The 14573-nt window shown below is 40.8% G+C and overlaps 1 non-coding gene across 1 annotated transcript; it reads left to right on the top strand.

The window, feature by feature from the left end:
• Positions 1–13595: 13595 nt before the first annotated feature.
• Positions 13596–13725, top strand: LOC111761534 (small nucleolar RNA SNORA3/SNORA45 family). Its single transcript, XR_002794875.1, has one exon. It is a non-coding gene; the product is annotated as a small nucleolar RNA SNORA3/SNORA45 family (small nucleolar RNA).
• The last annotated feature ends 848 nt before the right edge of the window (positions 13726–14573 follow it).

The following is a 14573-nucleotide window of genomic DNA, read 5'->3' as shown; positions in this document are numbered from 1 at the left end:
AGAAGCTGTGAAGAAAAATACTGTAAGGAAACAATGATGACTGCAAGTTCAGCTTTTTGAGTGGATGAATAACCCTGCAAAGTAAATGATTGCCAGCCTTCAGGCATTTTCCAGGTAAGATCAGCTTTATAGGTTTTCCAGATCCCTGGACAAAAACAGTAAGAGCATGAAGAAGGGGCTGATGAAAAATAACTGTTGAGAGAGTAAAGAGCAAGGTGTAAAGGTGTTGAAGGAATTTATCAACAGGAAGGGAGAAGTTAACATTACAATAGAAATCTTTTTTTTTACTTTAATTTTAATTTTTTCTTATAAATGCATTCTTGATTGTATTTTTGAAGATACATAGATCACAAAAGTGTTACATTAAAATGTAAGAGGTTCCCATATAGCCCACTCACCACTCCCACTCCTCCCACATCAACAACCTCTTTCATCATTGTGGCATATTAATTGCATTTGGTGAATAAATTTTGGAGCAATGTTGCACCACATGGATAATAGTTTACATTGTAGCTTGCACTCTCCCACAGTACATTCAGTGGGTTGTGATGGGATATGTAATATCCAGTATCTGTCCCTGTCATATCATTTAGGACAATGCCAAGTCCCAAAAATGCCCCCATATCTATCTGTTCTTCCCACTCCCTGTCCTCAGCAACTACTATAGCCACTTTCTCCACATCAGTGCTAAAATTTTTCCATTACTGGTCACAATACTTCTATAGTAGAATACCAGTAAGTTCATTCTAATCCTTATTTCCTTCCTCAATTCTGTGTGCCCAGGGATGGTGAAGTCCACTCCATGTCTGTGTCAAGAGGGGACTTAGGTGACATATGGCTGATGGATATAATTCATCTGCTTGAAGTTGTAGGCACTCTCGGTTCCCTGGTGTGGTGGTTGATCATCTTCACCTCCCTGATAGCTGACCTGGGTAAGTCCAACAAACTGAAGAGTAGGAGTTACAACTCTGCTGAGACTCAGGTCCCAGCTGGCGCATGACAGTCCATTGATTCAAGTCTCCTGAATATACACCCACCACATCACCAACCACAGGTTCAGTAAAGTGACGGAAGAGGAATGTGTAGAAAGGTCACATCTGAGTCCAACTTCATCACACTCAGGAACACAAATTACAAAGTAGGGCTCATTGACAAGGCACTGAACTCCAGAGCCACCTGCCATGACAGTAGTATGTGTGTGTCTCCATAGCCCTCAGGAGCACTGGTACCTGGGGTTGTATCTACTTTGGCTGTCTATGGGATCCTGCTGAGGCATGCATAAATGTGATACCTCTGATGACCCCCTGACTCTTTTTGAAGACTCTTAGCCATATAAAGTCATTTGTTTTTATCATTTCCCCCTTTTATTCAAGATCTTTTTCGAGTTGCATCATTGCAACTAGTTTGTGATTGGTTTGTGATTGGTACTAATCCCTTGGTGCCAAGGAGGCTCATCACCAGGAGTCATGTCCAACCCTGGGGGGAAGGTAATACATTTACATTCTGACTTTGGCATAAAGAGTATGTAAGCAACATGGTGGCTCTCAGGAGGTAACTCTTAGATACCCTGCAGTTCTAGGCCTAGTTCAAATTTCAGGCATACAGGCTTGTAAGCATAGTCATCAGTATCAAGTGTTCATCATTGAACCATCCTTCTTCACTGGCTTTTGACCTTGCATGTAGGGGATTTTTGCTGTTCCATTGGGGAATGTGACAGATCTCTCCTGGCTAGGAGCTCAGGACCCTTTAGTTGTCATTTGTAACTGTGACTACTGTGAAAATACCCAATGAATATCTGAACATTTTTATGTACCTTATACACATGGCCTAGAGAACTTCTACTGAACCATGTGTCTCCCATCAATAAGATGGGAGCATTCCACCCATGCCATAGTTGTGCCCCTTTGTGATCCAAAACTTCTTCAAAATAAAGCTTAATATATTGCCAAATTCAATTTGCAGGAAAAGGAAATAGTAATGATAGGTTTAAAGATTAGAAATAGAATACCTACTAATTCAGAAAAAATTAAAGTAAAAAATATTTTGGGGTATTAAAAATGAAAAATATCATAAAAATTTGTTTTTGATGTTTTTCCTTTCATCACTGTAATAGGTGTTGTCTTGTATTTACAGTGGCAAGACAATTTCTTTCATTCCTTCCTCAGTGTCTTCATTCTTCTTTTATTTAAATTTTTTTCCAAAATATTTTAGATCACAGTAAACTCACATATACAACATAAGGGATTCCCATATATGCAACATCAAACCCTTTTTCCCCTTTCCCAGCAATTATATTTTTACATGATCATGCTATATTTGCTGTAGCTAATGTATACATATTGAAACAAACCTACCAAACATGGTTTCTTTTTTGTTTACATTATGGTTTATATTTTAGCCTGTACAATTTTCTAAATTTTTAGTTACATTATGGTATATATTTTAGCCTATAGATTACCTCTCTAATATAAAATAAGCACACCAAGCTGTCTCAGAGAGCTAGAGACTGGATGATAGGCTTACAGGAAGTTAGGGGGGAGGAATTTTGTGAGCTGGTGTCTACATGGGTAAAATCTATGATAAAGTGGAAGTATGGTACAGGGAAGGGATAGGACAAGGACATAGGGATATTATTGGTTGGGGCTTTGCAGGCTTGAGAGGGGCTATGGTTGAGAGATTGATCAGATGGCCCAAGTAAATGGTGGGAGGGGTGAGAAGAAAAGATGAACATGGGAGATCATCGGGTATGTGGTTGAAAATATAATGTTGAGAAAACTCTTTAGAAAATATAAGGAAGGAATACTTGTTTAAGTTGCTTAATGGGAGGCATCTGGCACAGAGTCAGACTTCTATGGCATGTGTGAGTACTCATCTTGTCCCAGTATGTTACATCATTGGGTGGAGATCCATACAATGCATGGGAAGGTGTACCCCCATCCTGGGGAGGTCTGATCTTAAACATAGGAATTGTGTCTCCTGAGAGAATTGGTGACTCCCAATGGATTAGAACACTCTATTGGGTCAAGCCCTTTGCATTGTTGCATGTATGTGTGAATCTGGTCCTTTAAGCAGTGAAGCTCAGTTGTCACTATGGGCCCTGAAGGGAGGGGGGAGAGGAATAGAGTAGATGAAAGCAGGGTAACTGGGGGGCAATGGAAGTGTTCCACAAGATTGTGCAATGGTGGATATAGGACAGGTTAAATTTCACCCATAAACATCTATTAAAGCAATTTTAAAGTCATGAGCATGCTGTAGCAAAGCATTGAACTGCAAGATGGCAAAGGGAATGAATACTGATGAAGGTTCCTGTCCAATTACTTGCAAGCAGTGAGTCCATCCCTTTTTGATCAAAGAGGCAATAATTTGAACATATGGAGTAAGTGATTTCTTTGGGGTATGGGATAAATAAACTCACTCAAGATTACAAAGTGCTGGAGTCAATTGGCCTATCAATCGTGTTGGAGAATGTGGTGTAAAAAGACAGGAAAAAATGTATCAGGAAGTCAGGGTTAAGATGATGTAAATACCGCTTTGAGATGGCTTATGTGAGTAAGTCTAATCTTGCTTTGGCTTCATCAATTAGCACATGTTTGGAAGTCAGATTTGTATGTCCCTTAAGGGTGTTAAACAGATGTTGCAGTTGATTTGTAGGAATACCTAATATGGGTCTTATCCAGTTTATGACTCCTAAAATATGCTCCAAATCATTCAAAGTAAGTTCAGAAAGAACAGTTAACTTAAGGCTGATAGCTGCACATTTGTGTTGGCTAAAATATAACCTAAATACTGCCATGGTTGAACTCAGAATTTTTATTGAGCAGTGAGTAACCCATTAATTTGGATGACATGAAGGACTTCAAGTAAAAGAACCTGTAAGTTTTTTTCTGTATCAGCTGCAAGTAAAATATCCATATAATGATAGATAATAACTTCTGGGTATTTTTCATGAATCGGCTTTACAATTTGATGAAGTAGGTAATGACAAATGGTAGGACTATTAACCATAACTTGAGGAAGCGCAGGCCATTGATATCTCTGCATGGCAGAAGTATTGTTAATAGCTGGCAAGGAAAAAGGAAAACAAGGGTGATCTTGTACAGCTGGAGGGATAGTAAAGAAACAACCTTTCAGGTCAACAATAATTAAAGGGCAATTTTCAGTGATCACAGTGGGTTTAGGGACACCTGGTTATAAGGCTTCCATGGGTTGAATAATTCTGTTAATTTGTCTAAGATCATGAATAAGTCTCCATTTTCCAGACTTCTTTGGAATAAAATGATAGGAGTGTTAGGGCCTGTGAGATGCCTCTCAAGGGCAAATTATTCTTTCAATAGTTGACGTGACTGATAAAGTTTCTCTTCTGATAAAGGCCACTGATCAACCCATACAGGTCTGTTAGAGATCCATGTAAGGGGCAGTGGAGCCAAAGGATCAGTGACCATTATTAAAAATGCAGAATGGTGATTTTCACATTCCATTGGGATAGTAAGTCTCTTCCCCACAAATTAAAAGGGATGGGGACAACATAATTTTGAAAAATTCTTACTGCCCTTCTGGCCCAGTTACCTGTAACAGCATAAAACTGTGCTTTGTAGTTTTTGAACTTCTAATTCCTTGCAAGGGAAAGAAGCAGGAATTTTTAGGCAAGGCAGCTGGCCAAAATGACTCCTTAATAACTGATACATCAACACCCATGTCAACTAAGCCAGGAAATTCTATTTCATTTATGGATATTGTTAGCATAGGTTTACTCTGCTGTAGGGCCTGAGTCAACAATTGTTGAAGAGTGGTACTGCCAAAGCTCCCAGCTTGATTTTTAGACTCTGATTTGATAGGAGGCTTAGGAAGCAGCAAAAGTTGAGTGATGTGCTGCCCTTTTAAAACAATTTGAAACTCATGGAACTAAGCATAATTTTTATCTCCCCTGTATGATCTATCAATAACACCAGGCTGAAGAGTGAGCCTAGTAATAGTACCACTGGATTGTCCTACAAGAAGACCAAAAGTATTTTGGGATAGAGGACCCCAGACACCAATTGGAACCAATTCAATCTTATTTTGTTCTTTAAAATTAATTCTTGGGAGGAGCAAAAGTCGAGTCTGGCACTTCCTCAGGTGCTTGCTTTAAGGTCAGAGATTGAAGATTGGGTATTTCCCAAAATGCCAGTAGTCTGCTCTGGTATGTTTTCAGAGTGCCAGGAGCCCTGCTCCTCTGGTCATTTACTGATAGGGGTTGCCCTTGACTGTCAAACCAGGATTTTCATTGATTAGCCCAATGCTTTCCTTTTTTACTTTTAGGACAGACTTGAGTGGGAAAGCATTCAGAGGGAGAAGAATTTTTAACAGTACAAAACTCTGGACATATCCTCTTTTTTCTCATTTAAAACAAGTGACATTGGTATTATAAAAGCAGCAAGAACTTTTACATTGTGAATCTCAGTACCCACATTTTGACAAGGCTTCCGATAATCTCCTATGGCACCTGCTGTAGATTTGTTAGGTAACAGAACCTGTTGACAATCAGCATTAATATTCTTGTAAGCTAGCTGTATAAGCAATGTCTCAGCAGCCTGCATATTGTCTATCTGTTGATCAATGACCTCTTCAAGCCAAACTCTAAACTCCATATAAGGTTCATGGTCACCCTGTCTAATGGAGGTAAAAGATTTCTGAGGACATTTAACTTCTGGCACAATCTTCCATGCTTTTTGAGTGATTTCAAAACATTGAGTAAACATCCTCTTATCTGCTTGAATTTGAGCCTGAGGATTGGCAATTTGGCCTATACCAAGAAGAGCTTCAAGAGTGACAGGAATCTGGTGATTAAGATTATGAATGTGCTGCTAGTCACCTTTGTTTGTGATATTCAATTAACCAAATGTTATACTGAGCCAGTGTAGTGAGATTGTGGACTAACATTTCCAATCCACTGGTACTATAGCATTAGCATTTGCTAAGCCACCTAGAAGGCCCTCTGTATAGAGGGAGTGCATTCCATTGTCTTTCTAAATCCTTTTTAATTCTTTAAAAACATTATAAGGAAGGGGCTTATGAACAGACTGTTGTTGAGGATTTAGTATCACAGGATAAAAACTGGCTGATATACCCCCCTCCTTTAATCCTTCTTTTAAACTATTTTGCATTTGGGGAGTGAAATTATGATCACATTCAGAGATATTTCTCAAGTCCATATGCTTTAGGAAGTACTTCTTTGGAAACCTCAGGGAACAAAGGCTCTGGTAATGTTCACATGGTTTAGGATCAGAATCCAATTTTACTGGCTCAAGGGCAAATTTAATTAAACTGCAGAGGGCTAAGTGCTCAACTGTAACCTGTCCTCCTGCTTCATTATGATAGTTCAATTTCTTACCCACTTTTTTCCAGTCTGACAAATCCAGCTCCCCCTCATTGGGAAACCAAGGACAGTAATCAAAAAATAAAAAAATTGCATCCAGCATCCATGTAGAGTTTAAGCCCCCTCTTGATATAGATGTGGAGCAGACATAACCATTCTAGGGTCCACAGGATGGAGGAATAGAGTATGGATTAGAGTGGACTTACTGATATTCTATTCATGAACTGTTTTGATTAGTAATCAAAGAAAATGTGGCATTGGTGTAGAGAGGGTGGCCATGGTGGCTGCTGGAGGCAGGGAGTGGGAGGAGGAGATGTGATGTGGGGGCATTTTTGGGACTTGGAGTTGTCCTGGGTGGTGCTGCAGGGACGGTTACCAGACATTGTATGTGTTGGAGATTTGGACCAAAAGGGTATCGGGAATGAAAGAAAGAGAAAAAGAGAGAGTGAAACAAGGCGAGAAAGAAAGAGAGAGAGCTGGGATCGGGGGTCTGCGAGTAATGACTCCTCAGACAACATTATTTTCTACATGTGGCTTTATATATAATCAAACTATCGAGATAACAAGTGATGTAATGACCCATTAACAAGACTTGTAAATTAAAGACCTTATCTCAAAGGACAAAGATTTAGTACTCCTTTCAAACTACAAAGTTTGCTCCTATTTCTCTCTGCCCAGGACAGCTCTGTCCTGCTGGCTTGAAAGGCTTAATTGCTGCATTCCTATGTGGTTTTTTTTTTTTTTTTTTTTTTAATTTTTTATTGATTTTGTAAAAATATTACATTAAAAAAAATATATGAGGTCCCATTCAACCCCACCACCCCCACCCCACCACTGCCCCCCCCCCCAGCAACATTCACTCCCATCATCATGACATATCCATTGCATTTGGTAAGTACATCTCTGGGCATCTCTTCACCTCATGGTCAATGGTCCACATCATGGCACATACTCTCCCCTATTCCATCCAGTGGGCCCTGGGAGGATTTACAATGGCCAGTGATTGCCCCTGAAGCACCATCCAGGGCAACTTCAAGTCCCAAAGGCACCTCCACATTTCATCTCTTCCTGTCATTCCCCATAGCCATCAGCCACCATGTCCACTTTTCCCACTCCAATGCCACCTTTTCTCTGTGGACCTTGGATTGGTTGTGTCTGTTGCACCTCTATGTCAAGAGGAGGCTCAGATTCCACATGGATACTGGATGCAATCCTCCTGCTTTTGGTTGTAGGCAGTCTAGGCTCCATGGTGTGGTGGTTGTCCTTCTTCAACTCCATCTTACCTGAGTGAGGTGAGTCCAATAAATCAGATTGTAGAAGCTGGAGTCTGCTGAGGCTCAGGGCCTGGCTATCATATTGTCAGTTCAGAGATTCAAATCCCCTAAATATATCTTAAACCCCAACACCAACTACAATTCTAGTAAAGTAGCATGAAAGTCTTATGAAAAGAGGTCCCATCTGAGTCCAGTTTCATCACGCAGAAACACCAGCTCCAAAGAAGGGCCATCTGACATGGCAGTGAACCCCATCTGCCATGACCATAGAACCCGTGGGTCTCTTTAGCTCTCCAAGGAACCAATACCTGGGGATTGAATCTACTTTATCTGTCTCTTAGACTCCGCTCAGTTGTGCATAAGGGCAATCCTACTGACAGCCTCCAGACTCTTTTTTAGAGACTCATAGCCATATAAACTCATTTCTCCTTTCCTTTTCCCCCTTTCATTAGGTCAAACAGCATTTTAAAGTCATGTTATTATATGTAGACAGGGATATTCTGCTGATCTGCATCAAACCTTCAATTCAAGGTCATTTTCCAGTTGCATCATCAGTTGGTAGTTGATAGTGATCCCTCGGTGTCAGGGAGGCTCATTCCTGGGTGTCATGTCCCACGCTGGGGGGAAGGCATTGCATTTACATAGTGAGTTTGGCTTCGAGACTGGCCATATTTGAGTAACATGAAGGCTGTCAGGAGGAAATTCCCTGGCACAGTGCTGCTCTAGGCCTTGTTCTTATTTCAGGCATATAGGCTCACAAGCATAGTCATTAGTATCAGGGGCTCACTGTTGGACCCTCATTCCTTCCCAGGCCTTGCCGCTGCACCTGGGGGACTGCCGCTGCTCCCCTAGGAACCATGACAGAGCACCCCTGGCCAGGAACCCAGTACCCCTCCAGCTGTAGTTTTTAATTGTAGCCACTATGAGTATATCCAAACATTACCATGCACCCTGGACATATGCCCTGTATAGCTCCCTGTCAGCCATATATCACCTGTCAATATGCATTCCTATGTTAAAATCATAGCCATGGAAACAGCATGTCTCCCTTTGTGAGACCACCATGCCTCAGTTTCCAACAGTATGTCCTCCCATGGCCCACTGGGTGGATTGTGGGAGAGTGTGGGCTATGATGTGGACCACTGACCATGAGATGCAGTGGTGCTCAGAGATGTATTCACCAAATGCAATGAATGTCTTGTGATGATTGAGAAGGTGGTTGTTATGGAGGAGGAGTCGGCTGAGGGGAGTGGGGGGTATATGGGGACCTCGTATTTTTTGAATGTAACATTAAAAAATAAATAAATAAAGTGCATAGGGCCAGAAATTTTTTAAAAAGACATTGAAAAAAAGACACAAGTTAATCCAGTGCTACCTTAGGTCTGGCAGCTTTGAGTATCTGCTGTAAAACCATAAGAAATTTAGACTGTTCCTTAAATAACTGAGCTTCCATAATTACAATGAGTCGTGGATGTGAATTGCCCTGCTTCACTTACCAGGAATGTATGACCAATCAGTATCCCTCCTTGTCCTCATTGCAGCAATAGGTCTCTGTTCAGTTGCCACTTGTAGGGGTTCAGAAGTGGGAACAGTCTTGCCCAGCAAGACTCAGATGCATGAAGGAAGAATACAAATACCCTGCAGTTGTATGCTCAAAGAAGAAACTCCCTTTATAAGTTTTTCTTCCCATATGTATTCCTGTTTCTAGCCTTGATGCAGAATTAACAATGAATCATAACACTTGAATCTATTTTCCTAGTTAATCATAACCACTCCTAACCTAGTAAAGCTCATGATGAAATGTCTCATTGTGTGTTTACAGTAGGCTATGTTACAAACTTCACAGTTGTTTTCATCCACTTAAGTACTTAACAAATTTCTATGGGTACTACATGACTTACAAGGCTCCTCAGCCAGACGTGATGGTGATGGTTGTCTTCAACCATCTGCATTTGAGGTCTTCCTTTAACTACCATCAGGGTCTCACAGAGGCAGCCTGGTTTGCCACATTAGTAGGTGGGAGCTCACAAATAAAAAGCATGGCAAAGACAGAGTAGTAGAGGGTTTTTGATGTTGGAGTTTCATGTTGGAGATTGACACTGAAGCCTTAAGCTGGAGTCCCAGGAAGTAAGCTAACAGAGGAAAGAGAAGCAAGACCAGGAAGAGAGAAATCCTGAGTCCAGGAGTAAGCAAGCACTGGAAGAGAAGAAACTTGAAACCAGAGAGAAGCAAGACCCTGGAAGGGAGGAACCCAGGAAGTCAGAAAACTCAGACATCATCAGCCATCTTACTCCAACACATGAAAATAAACTTATTGAGGGAGTAACTTAGTTTTATGACCTGGAATCTGTAATTTCCTACCCCCAGTAAATTCCCTTTATAAAACTCAACCAATTTCTGGTATTTTGCATCAGAACCCATTTGGCTGACTAATACAGAATTTGGTACCAAGGGGTGGGGAAGTGCTTTTGCAATTACTGAAATGATGGAATGGTTTTATAAATGGGTAAAGGATATTTTTTGGAGGAATTATGAGATGCTTGATGGAGAAGACATAAATTGCTTTGCAGAGACTGTTGGTAGAAACAGGAGCCTAAAGTTATTTTTGATAAGGTCTTTGGTGGATATAATTGTGAGATAAATGCTAAAGAGACTATTTTTTATACCTTAGTAGTAAATGATGACTCCATTATTGGAAACTGGAGGAAAGGCAGTCCTTGTTTTAAAGTTGTGTAGAACTTAACAAGATTAACTCCTGGTATTTTATGGAAGGTAGAATTGCATGAGCCTTTAGTTGAAGAAATGTCCAAAGTAAACCCGGAGAATGTTGCCTGGCTTCTGCCAGTTCGTAACAAAATGCTAGATGAAAGAGATATGCTAAGGACTGAATTTAGGTTTAAGGTAAACAGAAACTGATTCTGGAAACTCCAATCCTCTGGAAATCAAGTTCCCAAATGAAAGTATCCCATTGGAGGACAAAAGTAAATTTGAACTTATAAATCAGGGTTGAAAATGCAGTTATCTAGGAAAGACTTATGGAAAGTCTTACAGTCTGATGGCTTGGACCCCTGCTTCTTGTATGCTGAACCAACAAGTTTTTTGAGAAAGCTGTATGAACAAAACCACTGTCAGCATGGACTAAAAGGGACATGGGAAGGAGAGATTGAAGGGGAAACATCTTCAAGGGGAAAACCAAGGAAGCTGGTATCTGGAATTAGAACATCACCTTGGGCCAAGAGTGGAAACGCACCCATGTGTACAGAGAGGGTGACATTGTCCAAGCAGTTGAAGAGGGTTAATGTTCCCGTCCAATGTTCTTAGAGGGATTTGCTGTTTCAGGTTACAGTTAGGGTGGAGCCCATCCCTCTAGGACTAGTGTGGTTAAGGTAAGCACCCCACAGGTCTGAGAGGAGTGAAACTGTCTACCATGGATTAGGGAATGACAGGTGGTAAACTCATTGCTCTAAGAAGAGTGAGCCTCTATGCCAAAAGTTAGGGAAAGCCAGGTGGACAACTCATTGCTCTGATATTGTTGAGCTTCTTTGCCAAATGTTAGAAGAAATGTCTTCACATCACCTTACTAGGTTGTTAAGACTCTAACCCAAAGATCGGGTAAGTTGTGACAATCACCACAATAGTCTTTGAGGGAGAGGTATGGAGATTGGTCAACACCCAGATGCTTGATGAGGGTGGAACCAAGAAAATGACCATTGGGCAAGCCTGTGGAAAGAGTGGGTTCCCATAAGACCCCAAGGAGAAGAAGCCATCATCTTAAGATCATCATTAAGAATGACTCTCAGGGAAGCAGATGTGGCTCAATTGATTCGTCTCCTGTCTACCATACGGGAAGCCCTTGGTTCACATCCCACAGCCTCCTTGTGAGGGCAAGCTGGCCCACGCCAATGAAGAGCTGACAGTGCATACCCGCAGAGAGCTGATGGCCCATGCCCACAGAGAGCTAATGGCCCATGCCTGAGGAAAGCTGATGGTCTGCACCTATGGAGAGCTGACAGCCTGTACCCATGGAGTGCTGATGGCCCGTGAGAGCTGGCACATCAAGATGATGCAACAAAGAGAGACAAGCAAACACAGAAGAATGCACAGTGAATGGACACAGAGAGCAGACAGCAAACAAGCCACAAAGGGGGAGAATAATTAAGAATAAAAGAATTACTCTCAGATTAAAATCTAATGGAGGATGACCTGCAGGTTTACTGAACTGTAGAGAAACTGTGACTCATGTTTCCCTCCCAATTTTTCCTTATTGTAATGAAAATATTTATCCTTTGTCTGAACATTTGTGTACTGGAAACAGATAAATAGTTTTGTAAGATTCAAAAGTGTATAGTAGACAGGACTTTACCTTAAAACAAACTCTATTTTTTAAATTGATTGTGATATGATTTAGTACTTGCATTGTTACTGATTTAAGTTTCATTTTCATATATTCTAATGTCTTTTTAGATTTCAGATGGTGGAGTGTAGAAGTTTGATATGGTTATGTATTCCAAAAATAGATATTGGTTTATGTTTGTAATCTGGTCTGTACCTGAGCATGATTAAGTTATGAATAGGGCTTTGATTGGCCACATCATTAGCAAGTTGAGTCCACACCCATTGGTAAGTGGAGAATCACTGATAAAAGGTATGGCAAGGGCAGAGTTGAATACTTTTTTATGTTGGAGTTTTTATGTTGGAGTTTGATGCTGAAACCTTAAACTGGATCCCTGGAAAATAAGCTCACAGAGGAAAGACAAGCAAGCCCCAAGAAGAGAGAAACCCTGAATCCAGAAAGAAGCAAGAACCTGGAAGGGAGGAACCCAGGAAGCCTGAACCCTCACAGATGTCAGTAGCCTTCTTGCTCCAACAAGAAAACAGACTTTGTTGTGAGAAATATCATATGCTTTATTGCCTGGTGTCTGAAAGCTCCTACCCCAAATAAATACCCTTTATGAAAACCAACCAATTTCTGGTAGATTGCATCAGTACCCCTTTGGCTGACTAACAGTCACTGACTCGTATAATGATGAAAGTGTCTACTTCCTCTCTATTTGTGCTCCTGAACTTGATGGAGACTACATTGCAGTTTCAAATTCCTGCAATAAGCAATGATAGCTCAATAAAGCCTAATGTACAATGGATATTTCCTCCAGAGTGGCACTGTTTCATAATGCCAAAGGGTACTATGCATCAGGTCTGAGGAATACTGGATCCTACATTCCTAGCATCTTTCTAGGGTCAACAGTGCAGAAGTCTTCTGACTGTGTGAAGAAAATGCCAAGTGGAGCATTAGTCACCAGAGAACTGTGAGTAAAACTTAATCACGCTTGGCACTGTGGCCTGCTCCCATGGAAAGATAACCTGTAAGGAATTGCAAACCTGGAATTTAAATCTATTAATTGCAGCTCAAAGAGAAACTTCTGCATTAAATAGTATATTAGTCAGTATTAAATACTGTACTTATATCCAATTCTAGACATATGCCTTACAATTGTTGTGATATATTTTCTATTCTAGGCCATATGCAGAAAAACATTAAACATGTTAAAAATCCTGGCAAACTTCATTTTCTAAGTAGTTAGTGAATGTGCTTAACCCAGACATCCCTTCTAGTCTTTATTCTAGAACATGTCTCACTCACACCCTGGAGAGAACAGGCAGACACATGTGCCATCCTACCAGAAGAGAAACAAGCAAGGAGGTGACTAAGACCCACTTCAACTTATCCCCTTTAAAATAACCCATAAAGAATCTTTCTTCATCCTTGATCTGGAAAAAAGGTTCTAATAAAAACCTGGCAAGAAAACAATCCTCATTCTCAATTAGAGCCAAAATGGAAGGAACATTACTCTGTAGTTCTGACCATTCCTAAAGCTATTAAAGTTAAAGGAGTTTCCAGCTTGGTGCATTAATCCCAGGTAAAGCCAGATGCCCAAAAAGTATTGACTCACCAGAAGCAACTGACAATTGAGACTAGAGTCATGCTTGGGTATTGGCTATTGCCTTAGTGTGCTAGAGTCCTCAAAGAGTAACTGCTGACCTTATTCACTGGCTGTGACCCTCATGGCATAGTCAGTCACCAAGTCAGTGACAAGTATTAGATTGACCTACACAGTCTGTTGCAGGACTGTGCCAAATTTCCACAGAATGTTATCAAGTGGTTTGAATTCTGACCTGATCTGTGATTTACATTGGCCCTGTGAAATAGGGCTGGGTTTTCCTTGTTTGGTAGACTTCTTAAACTCTAGTGACTGCTACATAACACTGTACACCAGTGAACAGCTTACATCTTAATGGGGACAAATAAAGACTATAAAGATGATAAACATAGCTTCATAAGGTTGGGGTAGGTTTATGAAGGTGGTTGCCTTCTCTTCCCAGTCACCCAGGTTATTTTGGGAAGGTTGGTGTGAGACATTATCACTTGAAGAGGAATCAGAGCTTCTGTCCAACTGTGAACATTAATAGACTGTGGACCTTGGTCAGTGATCAGACATGGGTAAATGCTGCCAAAAACAAGACTGGGACTGCTCCCATCATTGATGTGGTGTGATCGGGTTACTACAAAGTTCTGGGGGGAGGGAAAGCTTCCAAAACATCCTGTCATCATGAAGGCCAAATTCTTCAGCAGAAGACCTGAGGAGAAGGTTAAGGGTGTGGGAGGATCCTGTGTTCTGGCGGCTTGAAGTCTTATGGAGGGAGGTACATTGAATACTAATGTGCTTTTCAGAAAAAAAAAAAAAGAAGCACCTGACAGATCATACAAGTGACAACCATTGGAAGGCCTGAAATACCTCTTCAAGAAACAAAGCTAAGTACCATCAGGACCTCTAACCCATCACCCTTAAAAGAATGCTTTATCTGTTTTCATTTGAAAAAGACAATGTCTCTTCTCATCCTCCTTTTGACTACATTAGGCATAACCACCACCATTGAAAACTAGG

Source organism: Dasypus novemcinctus, chromosome 16 (genome assembly GCF_030445035.2).
Source record: "Dasypus novemcinctus isolate mDasNov1 chromosome 16, mDasNov1.1.hap2, whole genome shotgun sequence".
Lineage (NCBI taxonomy): Eukaryota > Metazoa > Chordata > Mammalia > Cingulata > Dasypodidae > Dasypus > Dasypus novemcinctus.
The sequence above is the reverse complement of the archived record's forward strand: the minus strand, read 5'-3'. Positions and strand labels throughout refer to the sequence as shown.